General features: G+C 27.3%; 1 long non-coding RNA gene across 2 annotated transcripts in view; it reads left to right on the top strand.

Annotated features, from left to right (window-relative positions):
• Positions 1-19,047, top strand: part of LOC148227148 (uncharacterized) — a 153,023-nt gene extending 133,976 nt beyond the window's left edge. The window contains exons 2-4 of one of the 2 annotated variants that reach the window (XR_015811944.1): positions 13,276-13,352; positions 16,576-16,698; positions 18,461-19,047. This is a non-coding gene — a long non-coding RNA (uncharacterized LOC148227148). The remainder of the gene's footprint in view (positions 1-13,275; positions 13,353-16,575; positions 16,699-18,460) is intronic. The other variant, XR_015811945.1, reaches the window with a different exon arrangement.
• The last annotated feature ends 441 nt before the right edge of the window (positions 19,048-19,488 follow it).

Consider the following 19,488-nt stretch of genomic DNA (forward strand, 5'->3'; position numbering starts at 1 on the left):
TTTATTAACCACATTTTAAAATAAACATAGAAAATTACATACATACTATATTCAAGGACGGAATAGCGCAATCCGTAGGAGACTAAGAAATCTGAAGTTGCGGGTTCGAGCCCCGGCAGTGACACTCGAACTTTTATTTTTAAAAAAATGCGATATTATTATGAACCGGTCCCAGTTATAATCTATTGATTAAAAATTATATTACACAAATTAATTTTTCATAAATAATAAATATGACACCGATTCCCAAACTTTATACTTGTAGATATTTATTAGGTCTGACAGATTTACCCCATTGTAACGCATTGGACTTAACAAATAATATAAAATAAAAAAGAATAATTACAATACTATTCTAAGACAATATATAATTTTTGTATACAAATATTTCATGTTTATTTTTTTATTTTTTATCTATTAACGCATATTAATTTTCTTCTTTAATTATATGTTAATTCAGAACTAAACATTAAAAAAATGGTATTAATCATTTACTTAAAATAGATAAACATAAAGGCAGTTTTTTGACTGCAATATTATCTTAGTTAATAATTCAGATACACTGCTGCTAAGATATTTTGAAAACTAGTTTATGAGAACAACTTTATAATAAGGAAAAATTTAACAAAATATTGTTTTAATTTTAAGTGAAAAGCAAAGCTTTTTATTTGCTTATTTATCGATAAACTTCAAACGCAATTTTATTGCAGATAAATTATCATATATTTCTGAAAGAACAACGTATCTGCAACATAAAATATTATTTTAACATGACCTAATCTACCAAGTTGGCAGATCAACTCATTAGTATCGTGAAAACATTTTTTAAAGTGCAGTAAATCTTAGATCATATCTGTACTTTTAACATATATCTTAAAATACGTCATCGCTTAGATTCTGTAAACTATTTCCTTGCACGATTCTGTCCTCATCAACAGTATCAGCAACTAACAGTTTATAGCTTGCTCTATTAGCTTATTTGAGGTAAATCAAAGGTCGTTTCGCCTTTACTTTATGAATGAACTATTTGCAAGCCGCACACAATTGTTTGAAGACTGTAAAAACCTATTATTTTTTTTAATTTACGTTAATAATTTGCACGTGGGCTTTGAAGGCATTTCGTTTAGTTACTCATCGGGCTGAAAATACAATTGAAAGCTCGCCCACCCATACCGCTGAATTAATTTAACGGCCGAAAGCCGAAAAATAAATTAATTTCCCGAAACAAATTGAATATTCATCGTGTGCATTACGTTTTACGTGCCCGGTTCCGGATTACGACCGTTTCGGTTCCAAGACGTTGGCCGACACTTTTTGCCGTAATCTTCAATTTGAATTCGGGCCGTTTTCAATTAAAACTTTTTAAGCTGTACCCAATTTGTGGGCGCCGGGCGGTCGGGAACGAGGAGTGCTCCCGTTCTGCCTATTGTCTCCGGTGGGATTCTCGTTTTGCGAATTGTTCAAAATATGGAATTTATTGCAGGTGTGCGCTAACGAGACTAACGCAAATGGATTACCGACCTCATAACGCACACAACATATAAATCTGTATAGGTATAAAAATAAAATGTGTTTCTTCACTGTTTACTTTTCTGATATATTGGGTGATGTAATATATAATAAAATAATATAGTAAACACTAACATTAGAAGTAAGATAATAAAAATAAGATCTTTATAGATTTATTTTAAATTTTGTAATTAAATATTTTAATAATATAAATGCTGTATTACGTTTTTTACAGAATAAAAGATAATTAATATAATTAAGCAATTATAATCATGGCTTAAAAATATATTTGACAACAGGTAGTTTTTGTAAACAAATAAAATAAAATATGGATTTATCTTTGGACAGCTCCTTATGTATACATTAATCACTTAATGATTCACTAATAATATGTAGTTAAAAAACTTACATAATAATTAACAAATAATGCTTACAATGATATACGAATCACTGTATATGATTATCGAATTAAAAAAAAATCTAAAACTGTTTTCATTCGCAAAAATGTGCTTCACAATCCATAAAAATAAACACAGAATTGATTTTTAATTATTTTAACAACCCTTCGTTTTCTTTTAGCATAATTACTAAAATTTAGATTTTTCATGCTACAAATACACTTAAAATAGTTTTGATTGTTTGCAAATATGTAGTTGTTTTTTCGTGATATTATATCTTAGTGGCTTTCGCCATAGGAGCTATCGCGAAAAAAAATTAACTCGACCCGAATTAAGCGGATAAACTGCTACAAGTAATAAGGGATGATCGGAACGTTTAATTAGCAGATTTTATCTGTTGAGTTATATCAGCATTAATTCGCTGAATTGTGTAGATGGGAATAAAATATTATATTCTCGCTTAAGATACGCAACAGAGCTTACAATTAAGCTTTTGTGTTAATGTTGTAATATTGATTTTTATTAAATATGTTTCATTTAAATGCATATATTTTAATAAGTCAAAAAGTATTTGTGATTTGAATAAAATCTAATAAATATATCTTCTAAAAAACTAGATAAAAAAGTAAAATAGTTAAAATATTATATATTTCTCAAATAGAATTAGAAAATGAAACCGTCAATGGTTTTGGTAATTGGCAAAGCTTTTTTTTATCACATTATTTTGGAAGAGAATATTCATACCAAAAACGAAACGTTGGCACACGATTTGTTAATTATTACAAATATGGACCTTGATATGCGCGCAAACGAGCGTGAACACGAAAAAGTGTACTAGGGAATGGCCTTATAAAACGTACATACATTTGCTTTTTATAAGTCGGTTAGATTTACCGGCTCCGTTGGTCGGAACTTCCGTTTCCGATTCGCTAATTAAATTTCACTGTTCAAGTTCGGAAACGGAGCTTTCGTGCTAAGTGGTCATCATTAGGTTTTATTTCTGGACAGAGCTTTGCCGTCATGGGCGTAGCTGCTCTTTGAGCGATGGCACGTACGCAACCCTACCACTTCTTTATCAGCGTTTAATCGAAGTGATGCTTTAAATGTGATTAACGGTGTAACGTTACGTAAACTCGCCAAAAAAATATTGTGTCAAGGTTACATAGCGTAGTATCGTTTTATATCCCTTAGACTTCAATTTATAGTAAGAATGCGAGGTATAATATTTTTAAATAATAAATACACGAAAATGTAATATAAATAATGTATGACTACTAGGAATTTCGTCTTACGATCTCTCAATAAAAATTACCCGTAAAATCATAAAAATGAATCAGAATAAATTCTCAGTAGTATTTAAAAATCTTTGTTAAACTGAATTGCTTTAGAAGCAAGAAGTCTGAGAAATACCACAATTATGTCTAATGTTCTTAATAATTTAATAATAAATAAAAACTCTTCATTATGAGTAAAAATATTTAGAGAGATAAGTATGAGAATTAAATAGCAATAAACATTTAATAAATTCAGATTTTTTTTTACATTAATTTCTTTCTCTCAGATTTTCCAAGAAATAATAATGTTTTTTGGGCAAAGAACGGATGCGACACTGTTTTCTATAAAACATGAAAATTTCTTTAAACAGATATTTATTCATTACTAATGAAAATTATATTGAAGACATTAAACCGGTTGCAAAAAAGTTACGAAATATAATTTCAAAGCGAATAATTATAATATTTTATGTTTTTATCTATTAAAAATATATAATATAGACCAATTAAAAATGTAGACGCCTGTCATTTTACAATAATAGATTCACAATAATAATTAAGCAAATAAGAATCGATTTACAAATATTTGACAATTGATAATTTATTGTGCATACTTTGTGCGTAAATTTAATCGTCGCTCGCGTAATAATTAATTGTTCGCCCATTATTTTTGCCCTATGTACCAAAGTGATTACAGCGCTGAGTCCACAACGAACGGTCAACATCCTTTTAACAATAATTGTACATTTTGATATCGCTTTTACATCCAGAACCAAAGGCAATATATCTTGGTGAGCTACTATCATAATATTGGCTTAGCTGATGAGCGAACGAACCTTCCTGTGTCAACAAGAAGCTTTTACAAGTAATTTATATGGAATATTGCCAAACCCTGGTGAATTGATCGTGCACGTTATTACATTCCGCGTACACCCTTGATTAATAACAACACCACTTACATACAATACATGATGTGTTAGTGTGTGTAGTACACTATATTATTTGTATAATAATCTTACATCTGACCTAAATAATTTATTTAAAAAATAAAATTACAAAATATTATCTGAATATATTGTGGTTTAAGCTTCTGTTTAGTTGCTTATATACGAACATATTAAAAAAATGATTTGATATGTATGCAGTTTAACAGTAAGCCATTTAAGATTTGGAATTCAATGTTATAGCTTTTATTTATCCTTAGATTTTAAATTTATACATAAAATTTATAAAGAAATTATATTTTAAATTTCATGACAACTCTTAAAAAAAGGTGCAAATTTGTGGATTAATAAAATTGCTATTTCCCTAATTTTTTTGTTTTATTTTGTGTTTTTTTATTGTATATTTTTTATTATGTTGTTAGTTTATGTTTTTAGAATCGGTAAGCATTTTTATTTAAAAAAAGAAGCAAATAAAAATTAAATTTTCTTAAAATTCTTAATTAAAAAATATTATTTCCAAAAAACGATATAGATTATAGAAACAAGCAACTCTAATTAAATACAAATCAACAACTTTAGTTTTAAAATAAAAAAAAACACAATATTTTTTAAGCTGTTTTATACCATAGGATAAATTTATATAATATAACTTTGACCTAAAACAAAGTTTACTACTTTTAAAAATGTTTTTGCTGAAGTGAAGAATTAATTTTTTTGCGTTTTTAATGAATTTTAGGGGTCAAAACTATGTGGATTTTTTAACTAATTTTTAAGCCGTTTTTAAAAAAAATAAAAAAAAACACAACAAAAACAAGTCTTCAAAATTTTAGTTTCATTACTATTTTTTTAGCGTAAAAACACTTAATAAGTAGTTAAAATAAGTGGATTTAAAATTTTTTTTTCTCCAATCTAGCTTTTTTAAGAAATTTTACAAAATTATTTCTAATATACATACATATAAACATTGATAAAAATTAGCGTAACAATATTTTTTCCTCTGGCAGTTATGATTATTTAATTAGGTATGCAAATTGCAGTTACCTTTATTATTCCCTGTAGATTTTTGTTTTACATCGTATATTGTTAGTTTTTTTTTTATAAATTATTATATTAATAATAATAACAAAGAATGATATATAAGTTTCATAAAGTTTCTAAGAAACAAGCAACTATAACTAAATACAGTGGTTAAAAAATAGAGATATATTTTTATTTGACTGTTTTATACAACAGAATAAATTTTAATTATAAGGGAATAATACAAACCTTTATTAGATAACTTAAAAATTGACTTAAAGTGTAAATTTGTCAACTCCACCTTTGAGTGAAAATTACTACAATGACATCTTGTACCTTTAATTAAAATAAACATGCTCAAAAAAGTTATACTTCCAAAATCTCCAATTAAACACCACAAACTTGAGATATTGTTTTATTTTCCTATTTTAAAGTTGTCTATTTAGATTTTGTTTCTACTTTAAAGTTGTCGAACATGGAGCTTCACAGTTTACGTCATCGATATAGCATTATGGAATATTTGATTAAACTGTAATTAATTCTTATTGCTGCTGGTAAAGAATAGAGAAAAAATGCAACAATGAAAGATAAGTTCATCTACTATTTTTTTAGCTATGTGATAAAGAGTTGGATTTAGTTCTTAAATCATTAAGCTACTTAGGTAAAAATGCTCTAATAATTTTCAATATACATTACTTGATCTGACAACCGATTCAGGAGTGAAGATATGTTCTAATGAGTTTTGGCTTGAGATGTATGATACAAAAAATCTATTTATGCATTACTTTCATTTGTATCGATACAGCTGTCTGAAAAGCTTTTCTACTTTGGTAAAAATAAAACGAAACAACAAATAATATAAATGTGTTGTGGCGTTTCAAACACTCTTTTGCCTTTAAATATTGGTAAATAAAAAACAATCACAACTTTTTTGTTATTGTAATCTGTATCGAATATAATTTACTGTAATCTGTATCGAACGTACTTATCTATGTACTTATTACTTTTAAATTATTTTTAAAAATACTAATATCATTAAAGTTTTAAATATATAGGTACATATTTTTAATTACATGCGTTATATTTGGATTGTAACTTTTAAATTAATTTTAAACCATCTCAGGGATTATATACAGAAAAATAAAAGGTTGAGAATTCCGCTTAAGCATAATTTTAATTGTTAAGAAATAAATATTTTAAACTGATTTATTATATAATATCATAAAGCAGAGCTACAATAATTATAATTTATAAAAAAGTACACATTGCTATTTACATTCAAAAAGATAATGATAAATTCACAAGAACTCGTAACAAAAACGTTTCCATTTTCTCTTCTCATTATTCTCCTCGTCTAGCTAACAAATGCGAAATTATATATCTCGTTACTTTCGTTACACGTCGCAAAAAATGAGATATAAAAAATAAATAAATAAACGCAATCTTACGATCGTTTCACATTACGCAAATTTTACAGCGAATCACATCTCTGGTTGATAATTTTGTGTCATTGAAGTTCTAGGAAGTAATTTTTGTACATGAAAATTTTCAATACAACTCGCCAAAGAAAAGGGAAATACGATCACGTTGATGTCGTCGGCGGGGCTCGTAACAATAAAACCGTTTAACGAGGGGCAAGAGTCGCTATATTGTGTGTGCTGTATTCATATTTATATTTATCATGATGAAAGATTTGATTTATTTAATATTTGCTTGTTGAAAATTTTAAAACGCATACGTTATGTATTTTTCTTGATTACATTTACGAAAATTAAATTATGTAATAAATTTCTACATTTAAACCCACTGAGTCAGAAAAATGAAAGCGCAAAAGAAACGACTCTGAAATTATATATGTGATTTTATTTTATTTTAATGCTTCTATATTTAAGTTAAATGCCACTTAATTATGGATGTCTTATCTTTTATATAATAACACAATTACAAAACATTAGAAAATAAATAAAATGTAAACATATGTAAATACTAGTACTTAATAAGAAAAACGTGAATTTTAAAATATTTTCTTTAAAAATTACTTAACAAATTAATAAATTTCTTGTTTACAAGATAAAATTAATTAGATATAATAAGACTTGTAAAAGTAATAATGAGATAATAAATATTAGGATTTTTTTAAATGCTTATTATTGTTGGTATAAAGGCCATGATGATGCATTGAGAAACCTGTCACGGTAGTCATGGTAGTTACCTCAACTCCTTAAATATTTTATTCCTATATTTAATATGGTAAATATTCAAATAAAATGTGGAAATGTTTCCTTTGAATATTTTTTCCAATAAGCGTTCTTTGTAGAGAAACCAATGTATTATTATATTTGTAAATAATGTGTGTGCGATTACAGACTGAAGGATGAAGGAAATGAGATATATTTCTGTTTGTAAAATAAAATATAAAATTTAATAAAAAATAAGTCTCATAAGTAATAAGTATGTATTTTCTATGACTATGTGTAAAATTTGTAAAAGAGTACTACAGAAGATTTTTTGCGATTTTATTAAAAACATCTCTAATATATATATTTATATCACATTACTTTACACTGGAGTTACTGTATTTTTTTAATATAATAATATAAATTATGAACATTTATGATATTGGTAAATCTGAAAAGCTGTCAAATCTGGATTAAAGAATTTTAATTATTAAATTGAAATGCTTATATTAAACGATTAAAGCAGCTCAGAAGTGTTTAGAGGACGCCAAAGATTAGTATAATACTGAAGCGGGTTTTCTGAAAATATAATTGCAAAGTAATCAAAGAAACAATTGAGAATAATAAGGGGACGACAAAGGCTTTTCCAAAAAATATTGCTCGGTCGAAATGAATCGCCTTTCGCAGGACATTTCAAACGCTTTACCCTAATAAAACTTGCTTTAAATTCATACCTGCCTTGGTTCTTTTATTAAAACCCCACCACCCACACAAACTACGTTCCAATAAAATTATATAATATAAACGTGAGAAATTACACATTGTTTTGTGTAGAACTTTTTTATATTTTCAATAATGATTATAAATTGTATTATAATTATTTTGTAATAATACGCGCTTACAACTGAAAATCTTAAGCTCAATTCGTTCATTGTATTATTTTAACAATAAGCTTACAAAGCTTTCGTTTGACCTTTCTTTAATTTACACGTCGTTAAATCATGTTCAACATCTTTTGTTATGCTTCACAATATGCTTCATGTTATGATTTCTCCTAGCCATTGTTTTTGAAACATTTCAAGGAGACAGAAATGATAACAATATATTTTATAAATAACATAAAAACGGAAAAAAATACTGGACCTATACGTAAAATGCTTTATAGTTTTGGTAATATATTATTTTTTTATCATATTAATATAAACCACCTTCTGAATTTTGATCTAAAAATAATAAAAATATTTTTAATATCTAGAATTATGCATGTGTACCATTTATTTAAGAAATATATTAAATAACGATAATCTGAGTGGCTAATCAGGTTATTGAATAATTAGTAGTTATATGTTCAATGTATATTTGCATATGATTTTACTGTTAAAAAATTATTAGCTTACTTTTATATTTTTTTCTAAATTATTTTTAAAAAATGATGAATAAAACATTTCTTAAATTATGTAGTTTTAGTATCTGTATAGTTTACAAAATTATCCATTTAATTAAATGTTAAAAATAACCTTAGTTAAACAAGAAACAATTATTACCTGAAAATACCCGTAAATGACTTGAGCGTTTAAGTTAATACTAATATACTGATAAGTAGTCTTAATGCGATGTAAAATTACTAGTTATATTTTATTAAATATAATTTATTAAAGTTTTGGTTATTTTATTATTATATATGTGATAATTTCATATCTATATACTTTGCAGTTTAAGTTTAAATTCGCACTAATATAACTCAGGTATATCATTGATATAAATAATAAAAATTTAAAGACCTAATCAGCTTCCTTAAAGAGAGATATCGGGTATTGATCGTGGAGAAAAGTATTCGTTTTTCACTTAAATAACAAATTTTATTTTAATACTAATATATATATAACTTTATTATATGAATTGATTAACTTTATTAAAAATAATAAATAAAATAAGTAACATGCAGATAGCATCAAGTTTTGACTTTATTTTAATCAATAACATCAATGGAATTTGCTCTATTTTATATTGCAACCTTTTTATTGCGTGCTTAATTATTTTTTTAATGCTAGTTCCGATTTATTTATTTGCTTCCATGGTTCATTATCGCTATAATTCATGTGTACTCGTTGTTTTGCTATTTTTTTCTAATGGAATATTTTATCTCTTGTTTTTAAATGTTTTAAGGTGAAAAAAATGGAATAGTGGAGGTATAAACGCAATTACGTCCGAACAATGATACCCTTATCGAATCTACGCGATTCGGATGCCGTTTTTTATCGCCAAGAAAGGGGTCACTTTTGTTAATAGTGTCCGCGATAAAAAAGGGCTTAGAACAAACGAGCGGAAGTTTCCGCCGCCTGCCCCGCGCTTCCGGCGCCGGCCGAGCTTCCGTCGCGAGAAAAGCTCTCGACGAGCTTTTCACGTGGAAAAACTGTAATTATCGACCGGTCGAAGCGCCTGTCTACCTACAGAGAGACAGAGCTATTTGGCTCTGGCTCGAGATGATGAATGGACCAAATCTGACTTGCGAATGAGAAATGCTAATTAATTGCCTCCAGACTACAATAACCGGATAACTGACATAACTGAAGCAGAATGGCAGGGTTGCGATTATACTTAGCAGCAAATTGCCTGTCTTATTTGGACGACTGGTCGGTGATGTGGGATTGTGTATATTTAAAAATGTTAGGGATATTTTAATGAGTTTGTTATAAAGATTTATTAAAACTAAATATCTTGCATCTAATTTCCAGCATGTTTTAATTTAAATAGACAGCTACTGGTCAACTCAAAATTTTTAATTTTTGTAATCAAGAACTATAGAAAATTTTCGAATAGTGTGGCTTTGTTAACCAGTAAGACGCAGTGTGGAGGGATTTTTTTTAACAAAAAAGGTGTCACCCCTTGCAAAGCTTTTTACTGAAGAAAATTAAATTCAAATATCATTCAAATGAAATTTAAAGCAGCTTTTTCTATGCCAAAGAGCGCATAAAACATTAAACAAAATTTAATATAATTTTTTCTTTACTTTAGATATGTCAAATCTAAAGCTAAACAAACAAATACAAATACACAATTGAAGACTACATAAATGTAAAATAAAATTGTAAAACATCATACATTTGAATATAAGTTTATAGTGATTTCCAAAGTTTTGTCAAATTCTCATCTGACAAATCTTTATATATCTTTCTTTTAGTGGTAGTGTCTATGTCTAAATGAAATCAGAGGAACCACAGATCAAGATATTTTAAAGAATTGAAATATGGCAGAGGTGGTCCAACGACTTTGATGAACAAAAAAGCCGAAACTGTATTGGTCTTGAACAAAGCTCTCTCAAAAATTTTCTCAAATTGGAGTTATAATTAGATTCATTCGCAAAAACTCGTGTTCAAGTATACTTGAAAAAATAGAAATAGAATTTAAAGCATATTATTTAGCAGAGCGGATGTCTTTTCGAGAATGTATTCACAAATTGTATATGGTAGTCTGATTAACATGTTCCAAAATTCCATCTCTCAAAATGTCAACTGAACATATATTTTTAGTCAAGTACGCGAGCATAAAGTATAAACTTAGTATTTTTTATATCTAGCATATATTTTTAAATTAGATATTTTATATTATTTATAATAAAAAAGTTGTGTGCTTAAGAACACGGACCCACAGTTTTTTATTGTAATAATATTTGATTTTTTTTTCTTAGGCTTTTTTGAAATATATTAAGTTTGATTGATTATATACTGCCTAATATAATAATAGTCAATATGTCTAGTGTGTTTTTAAAAAAAATATAGAAAATTTGCCTTATAAGGGTTTATATGGTAAAACGACTTATACAGGTTAAAGAATAATTCGTAGTACGAAAATATACTACATACTTAAATACTTTCATGTTTCATTAATCCTTTTTACCGTCGATGTTTACTTAGTGCCTTACTAAAAGGTTTTACATAAATTTGCATAAATGTCGTGTTTTGAGATTGCTTTACGTGAATCGGCGCTTATTGGGTGGGAGTTTGTATTTGTGTTTATGTTTTTTTTTATTTTTTTTTATTCTTAATGAAGGAATTTAAAAACGCGTGCCGTTTTAATACGCATTAATCACTCTCGGTGTATAGATTAAAATTTATTTCAAAGCGAAAAAGCTCTCCTTTTCACGTGTTTGTACAAAATATCATTAACGCTTACACAAACAATATTTTACCAAAATTATTTGCATGCGAATAAAGCAAAATGAATAATATAGATTTCAATAACATTAAATAAAAATGTGTTATTTTTTAAATTTGGTCAATTAAAATTATGTATTATAAAAAAAATTATTAATTATTTTCAGGTGTGTAAATCTATAAATATATACACATAGTGTATATAGCTCATAACAAATTTATTCTATATAACATATGTATGTTTCTTAATAGTTTGCTTATAGTATTATAATTTAATGAATAAATATTATACTGTACAATAAACTCTAATATAAGAAAAAAAGCTATTTTTTAAATTTTATTTACAGTTACTCAAAGAAAACATTAATTTTTTGATTGCTTAATGCATTACAATTTTATTTTTTATAATTAATTGTTGTCTAAGAAATTTGTTGTTTAATACTGTTTTTCATTTAAAGCATTATTTTCGCTCTCGTACCGTTTTAATTAAAATTGTAACAATTTCACTAACAAATTCACAACAAAGAAACAATCGATCACCTTTTGCACAAAGGATATTTGATGCTCGTTGAAGCTGAGATTTCCAAATGCAATTAACATTCTTAAACTTTTTCTCGTACAGGTATTTTAAAGCTCTTACACGTTTGATGTGTATGTGTATCAAAATTCCGACGCTTTGGGGGCATTAAAAATTTTAATGGAATTTTTAACAGGCATTATTATTTTATAAGCTTTCCAGCGCTGGGTATTTTCTATTAAACAAAGTACAAAGCCGGCGCCGTTTTGTCGGAACGTTCAGGTCTGCATACCTATATATGTTTATTATAATACATCTGCTGTAGGGATAATTTAAGCACCTGACTAAATCCGATGCACTTTTGTAATGTACTGTAATATAAGTAAAAGCATAAATGTGGTGTAAAAGGTAAACAGGTTTATATATTCATAAAGTCAATGTAATTTTTTGAGTAACGTTTTGTTTAATAAAAATAAATATTATGCATTATCTATAAAGTTCAAATACAATAAGCAAGATAGGTAACAATATAATAACACTATGACGAAAGAGAGCAATACCAAGTTTAATTTTAGTACACCTATAAACGCTAAAATTGGCAGTACCTACGAAGCAGCCGCTTCTCCCTTCGCATCAACATTTGTCAAGTTACAAATTACGAAATCCATAGTCCAACACAATTCGCTAAATCAACTGGAATATAAAAGACGAAAATGTAATATAATTTTTTGAGAGTATTTGCACAAATTAAAATTGGCTTTCGATTTGCTTCAAAGGTGGTCGACCAATATTTAACTACTTTTCAGCATCTAAGTGTATTACGGAATCAAAATTGTCCCGGCAAAATTCTCATTAATTAAGTTTAAGAAGATGCGTTTCTAGCAAAAAACTTCCGTCGATGACTAATGAGTGACGCTCGAGCAGGATAGCGATTTTTTATCTCTATCCTGCTCTTCACCTCATTCTTGGTACAGTTTAACGTCCAGAATCCAGATTTCAACTTACTTTGAAAACGACTGATTTGGACACAGAAACGAAAAGAAGGACTTTGGATATACTGAAACATAATAATATAACTATACGTGAACGTGACTATTTTTTTAAGATAATGATAATATTTTTAATCATAAATAATAATAAAAAATAGTTTTCAGTGATTTAAAAATTGTTTCAGATATATAATTTATTTATTTACTTCAAACTCAATTTTTTTAAAATACGAAATATTATTTTATGTAATATGACAAAATGTACAAAATGACCTAATACGTAAAATATTATTTAGCCCCAGATTTATCTCAGCCCCATCTGCAACCTCAGCTCGATTTTTCTAGACCCCAGCTTGACTTTTCGGAGCTCAAGGTAATTGAGATTTTCTGCTTTGCTTTTAATATTGACTAGAATTACATGAACATAAAAATAATACTATTTAAACTACAGTAAAATATAAAATATATAATTAAATAGATTTTTTATTATTAACTTAAATAATATAAGAGGTTAGAATAGTACGGCCAAGCTAAAAATATATTTAATAATAATAAAGGCTTACTTAGATCGCCAACCATAAAGGTCGGTATATTATAGTCAATTTTTTTTATACATCCAGTACTATGAAACAGCGTTGCAAGAATATTTTAAATTTTATATGCTTTTTTTAAGTACATTATGTAATCTACTTTCATTGTCCGTAGTATAAATATAACCAATATGAATTGATATGCAATATTGATTACGCGTGTTTGCCTTTAATATCCTATATGAATACAGTTATATATTTAAAAAATATCTTTAACTATATTTATAGTGTAATACAAATCTAAGAAAAACATATAAAAAATATTGTAGATCTTAATTTGCAACATGACATGACAGGCGTTTGCCTATCAATAAGATCAACTACTACTAAGTAAATTGTAAGACCCCCATACTAACAGTGACATTACTTGTACTGATTTTATTCTATAATTACGGCTGACAAATAATATTTGTTACTATGCAAGGCCTTGCTATGTTTTATTTTAATTATTTTTTACGATAGTTATCCGTGAAGGCACGATAAACTAATTTTTGATAATTAATTGGAATTATATAAGTACGATAAAAAATAAAAAATAATATGGTTCATATAGGATTTGAACCTAAGTCTTTGAGGTATTATCCATTGACCATTACATATGGTCTGATATGCTAGTTAAATCGAAAACATGAATTTGTTATTTTTTGTTTAAATTTACTTAAATTCTTTCTACGTAATTCATGTAAGTCATTTTAAATTCTTAAATAAATACAGACATTAAAAATATATCGTTAACCATTTTAATTTGAACTAAACCATATTGTTTTTCTATTTTATGAACTTTTAAAAAAAAAAATTGTATCAAAAAATGGTATAATAAATCTCGCATGTGAGTATAAACAATCCAAAAATACATCAAGCACCCATTTTTTTATAATAGACTTGTTCGTTTTTTTTATAGTCGGCTATGTGTATTTGGAGTTGTTTATACGGCATAATTGCGTCACGAAAATTGGCTATTCATAAATCACTACTACCGCGCTTGGTTGAACGCATTATTGTTGGAATTATAGAATGCTTTGTTGCATGGACCAAACCGACTGACCAATTATCAAGCTCAAAACACTAAATCAACCATTATGTGTTTCAGGGTATATAATATAAGGCATGAATTTATATACGAAGGCTTCCGAAGAATGCTCAAACACTTTTTATTAAAAATATAGTTAGATCAATCGTTTATTTTCGACTAGAACTAGTTTTAAATAAAAATTTTTGCCTGTAACCAAAACCTGTTTAGGCTCGTTGATACCATAAGAAAGTAGTATGTAACGTTGCATGTTTCAAACATCATACAAAATATGTTTTTAGTTTATGGTAAACTGTACCTAATAATATTTTAATTTTATATTTTTAAAATGTTTTAATTCAATTATTATCAATTTATCAGTAATATAAAAAATAACATATAGATGTAAGCTATATTGATTAATATTATTGTCTAGACGTTCCACTCGATCTCAATTACAACAATAAACCTATATAATTGATTACGACGCTCGTCGACTATATTTTGTATCTTAAATCTATTAACCAAAGAATTTTGCAAGAATGTTTTTGTGCAAACTCTCTTAAGCCACTACAAAAACATTATATATTTTTTATAAATATGAAGCTAAACCAAAGTATGATACGATGGTGCTATCAAAATTGTATACCACCATTTTCACACCCACTTAAATCTGTGATATACCATTATGGAATATTATACCTATTCGCATATTAAATTCCGCGTTGTACCGAGAATCTCGAAGAAGAATTTTCGCCGTTCCTTGAAATAATTCACGACTGATATTTTTTCATTGGAATCCATCTCAGTATATATAATATGTATATAAAAAGAACCGTTTGCGATTTAATTAAAATATTAGATTTCAATATTTCGCATATTTTTTTGACACGAGTGACATTTATATTTAAATTTAAATAATCATTAATGTAAATTATTATATATTTTATTATTTATGTCGTAAAACAAACATTGAATTTTAATATAAAATAATAATCTAACAATGAACAAAAAAGCTTTAGTGATTACCTGATTTTTATGTAATAAATAATGTTTTTCTCAATACTACATTTGTAATATAGAAATATTATAAGCATTTCTTTTAATTATGCTACAGAAATAAAAGCGAGACAAATTCTATACTTATATACATATATTTCATTATATAATTTAAACAGTCTGTTTCCATTCGACATAAATTCGCGTATAGTTTTGATTTTTATTTTATTCTTTACTCCCTGTGACATATGTTTCAAACTTAAACTTTTGAATTTATCTAGCATTGAATTTATTTATATAAAAGTACAATATAGTTTTCAATGGATCATAACTGAAATATTATTTATTTAAATTATTATAATTTAATACACTTTTACCACCAGTGATAAAAATATTGTTTATAAAATTAAATCACATAAGAACCTACGAAAACTTTTGTATATCCATTGTATCTGGTATGTTGTATTTATAATCATTATTTTTCAGATTTCACTTATCTTATGAACAACATCATTTTAAATTATAGCAATAATAAAAACGCGTATTAGTAAATCTAGATATGAATATAGAAATAATCGCATCGTTGCATAATATTGCAATAAATTTCATTCATAAAAATGGTAATTCGAAAATCCATAGTGCCATATTCACAAAAATAATTGTATTTGTACTCAACACTGTATTTTAATGGTCTTATTTTACGTTGTTTTTAAAGGTTCTCTGCCCATCGTGACATTTCTGCAACGAGTCAAACTGATATTATAGATATATTAAAATTATAGTATTTATAAATAAAATATAAATGTCATTCTATTAATATCGTTAGGTTAGGTTTGATTATGTTTTTATATGTTATGTTGGGCTAAGTTTGGTCTAACATAATGTATGTTATGTTATACTTAGGCTAGCGTCACATACGCTAAAATTGTCAAAATTGTCGTACTAAAAAATAATGTGACGATTAAAATTTTGTATACTAATTGAGCGTATGATTTTAGGCAAGAAACATCGACAATGCGTCACTTCCGGTGCTCCGCAGGGATCGCTACTCGGACCCGTACTGTGAAACATACATAATATACAACGACTTGCACTGAAAGCCTATGATCGAACCAGGATAGGTAAGACCATGTTGTATTTGCATTTTACAGCCAAAGATAACCTCACTAAATATTTAGAGATATCTGAAGCAAGACTAAAGCTCACCATAAAATATATAGGTGCCGTCTTTTTAACAAGATAACAAAACACAAGTATTTGATAAAGATCGCAAAAGTGATTGGACACTTTTAAAAAGGGTCAGTGAATACATTGGCTCATAGAATACTTAAAATCTATTGCAAGACAAATTCTGATACAAGTGCTTAAGAAACAACTGTATTGTATCCTATGTCAAAAGAATACCCAAAAAAGTATATGTGAGTATTGCCATAGCACTATTAAAATTTGCTAGAAGTTTATGTTTATAGCCCATGTGTAATTACAACAAAGAAAGCGAATAAGCGTTACAAAAGTAAAATTTGAATAATATTTAGATTAAGGGAGTTTTAAACCAAGAGTAAATGTAACTGCAAACTAAAGTGCAGCTGCTCTCAGAATAAATGCGTTAAAGCAGATACCTAGGTGGCAAAAAATTGGAAGTGTCAAACAATTATTGGAATATATCACGTAAATCATTGATAAAAACAAATATTTGAGTTTACCTTAACGTAGGCAAATTAATCACAATCCCTAGTAATTTCTTAGGTTATATTAATTTAACTGTCTTAACGCATCAAAATTGCTTATAAAATTTCATTTTTTATGATAATTGTTACCGGAAAATATAAGATTATTTAAATAGCACTATTAATTAAATCACCATTACATTAACAGTTAAAAGGGTTAAATTATGCCAATAAATGCTATAAAAAGTCAGTACGGCATGTAGTACAGCGTTTGAACCTTTTAAGAAAAAATGTATTTCTTTGTTAAAAAGGGACACCAACGTGAGAAATCTTTTAACAGAACGTCGCAATGCATCTAACAGATGCACTTTTCATTTTTAATTTTATTCACTTAAACATATGAATGAAAAATAAAATAACAATTCTTTAGTATATAATTTATTAACTTACAATAATAAACTTTAAAAGAAGAGAAACATATTTAAACTTTTAATAAAGATTCTCAATACAACATTTTTACCATTGTTTTATGAACCACACAATAAAATGGGTAAAACTTATAGATTAAAAATATGTTTATTTGGTTGCTGTTAATTTTAGTTTGCTTGCTGGTTGATGTAGAAGAATTTAATTTTTATAATTTTAATTGAAGATTGGAAAGTTTTCTTAAGAAATATCAACTCATTGAAAAGTTTTTTTAAGAAATATTTACTACTTTTTCTCGGTTGATTATTTTCAATAGAAACATATAATAAAAAATAATATTTGTTTAAAATTTAAATGCAAATCACTAACATAACACGAATGGTTGCAATGCATTTCACGGATGCTTTTCACTCAAATAACTTACATGTGATCATGCAACGAAATCGTTATGATGACTAACAAATGTGTTATCCCGAATCTATTAAGGAATTCAGTATCATAAGCAAAATATAATAAGGGCGCCAACGATAAAAAATGACACATGCTTTTATTGGATGCATTGCGACCATCGGAGGATTAAAATTATCCATCATAATAAAAAAAATATTGTGTGCACTCGGGACTGCCCCCAAAAGAGCCTTTCGTAATCTGCAATTTGTTTTTTAAAAACTCGCCACCCTTTTGTAATTGGTCATCCTACCAAAAAAGGGCGGAAAATAAAATCCCATTATGGCTATGGATATAAGTATTTTAATGCAAGTAACCAATAATGTTTTTTTTTTTTTTTTAGACACTTCATCGAAGAACTCCTCTGATTTTCTTAGATGCTTCCTCTCAGACTCTAAGAACTCTTTTGAGAATTTCTCAGAGACTTCTTCTACTGGCGTTTACACTTGAACATTCACTTCGGAGTTCAAAGCATCCGAACTTCACGAGCTGTTCCACCTAGACTTCAACCAAGAAGAAATTGACACAACTTTAGACCATCAAATATATCAAAGGCCACCGCTTCTCTCTTCGCATTCGCATATCCTCCACTTCGACGTCCGGAATCCAGAGCAAACCCACTTCAGAGATGCAGAGGTGCAATTTTTATTATAGCTTTATAAACTTATGTATCCCTTATAAATGGTATTATTTACGTAAGAGTCAAGCATTTAAATTATTAACAACTAAAAGTATTAAAACGAATCAAAACAAGTTTTATATGCTAGCCAAAAGTAACAAGTTAAATATGATTAAATTATTCAAAAAATATTCTCTGTGTAAATCTGCAAAGAGCAAATTGCAACGTGACAAATTTTCGCCGACAATATGCAGCGTACGTCCGCTAAATTTATCACGATGAATAAAAACGAAAACACAAAAAGGAAAAAATGATTAATGCGATAGGTTGAAAAATAAAAAATGAAAAAGTGATTTTTCCAATTCAGTGTTACAAAACAACAGTAGTTAATATATTCCGTTGCCGTTGACCTGCGTGATTGCATTTTTTCTACACTTCCAATACAGTAACTTCGTTTTGACGTGAATTGTACGTATTTTTTATTTTGTTCAGTTATTGGCAATTGCATGGTTTGTATGCCTAATTATTATGCAGTACCGCGACAACACGTATCACTGTTGTATGCAAAATATATATTAGTTTTCCTCGAAGTAATAAATCGTAGTTACACATAATTACTACTGCCTTAAATAATTTATACATATTAGTTAAAATCGATTAAATTACTAAATATTGCAAATAAACACTAAATAAAGGTATTATGAAGTATGAAATCATATGCAAAACAAGAAACCATCTAAGTATTATGTATG

The sequence above is a fragment of the Plectrocnemia conspersa genome, unplaced genomic scaffold, assembly GCF_051122295.1.
Source record: "Plectrocnemia conspersa isolate PC_06_02 unplaced genomic scaffold, ASM5112229v1 ptg000013l, whole genome shotgun sequence".
Classification (NCBI taxonomy): Eukaryota; Metazoa; Arthropoda; class Insecta; order Trichoptera; family Polycentropodidae; genus Plectrocnemia; species Plectrocnemia conspersa.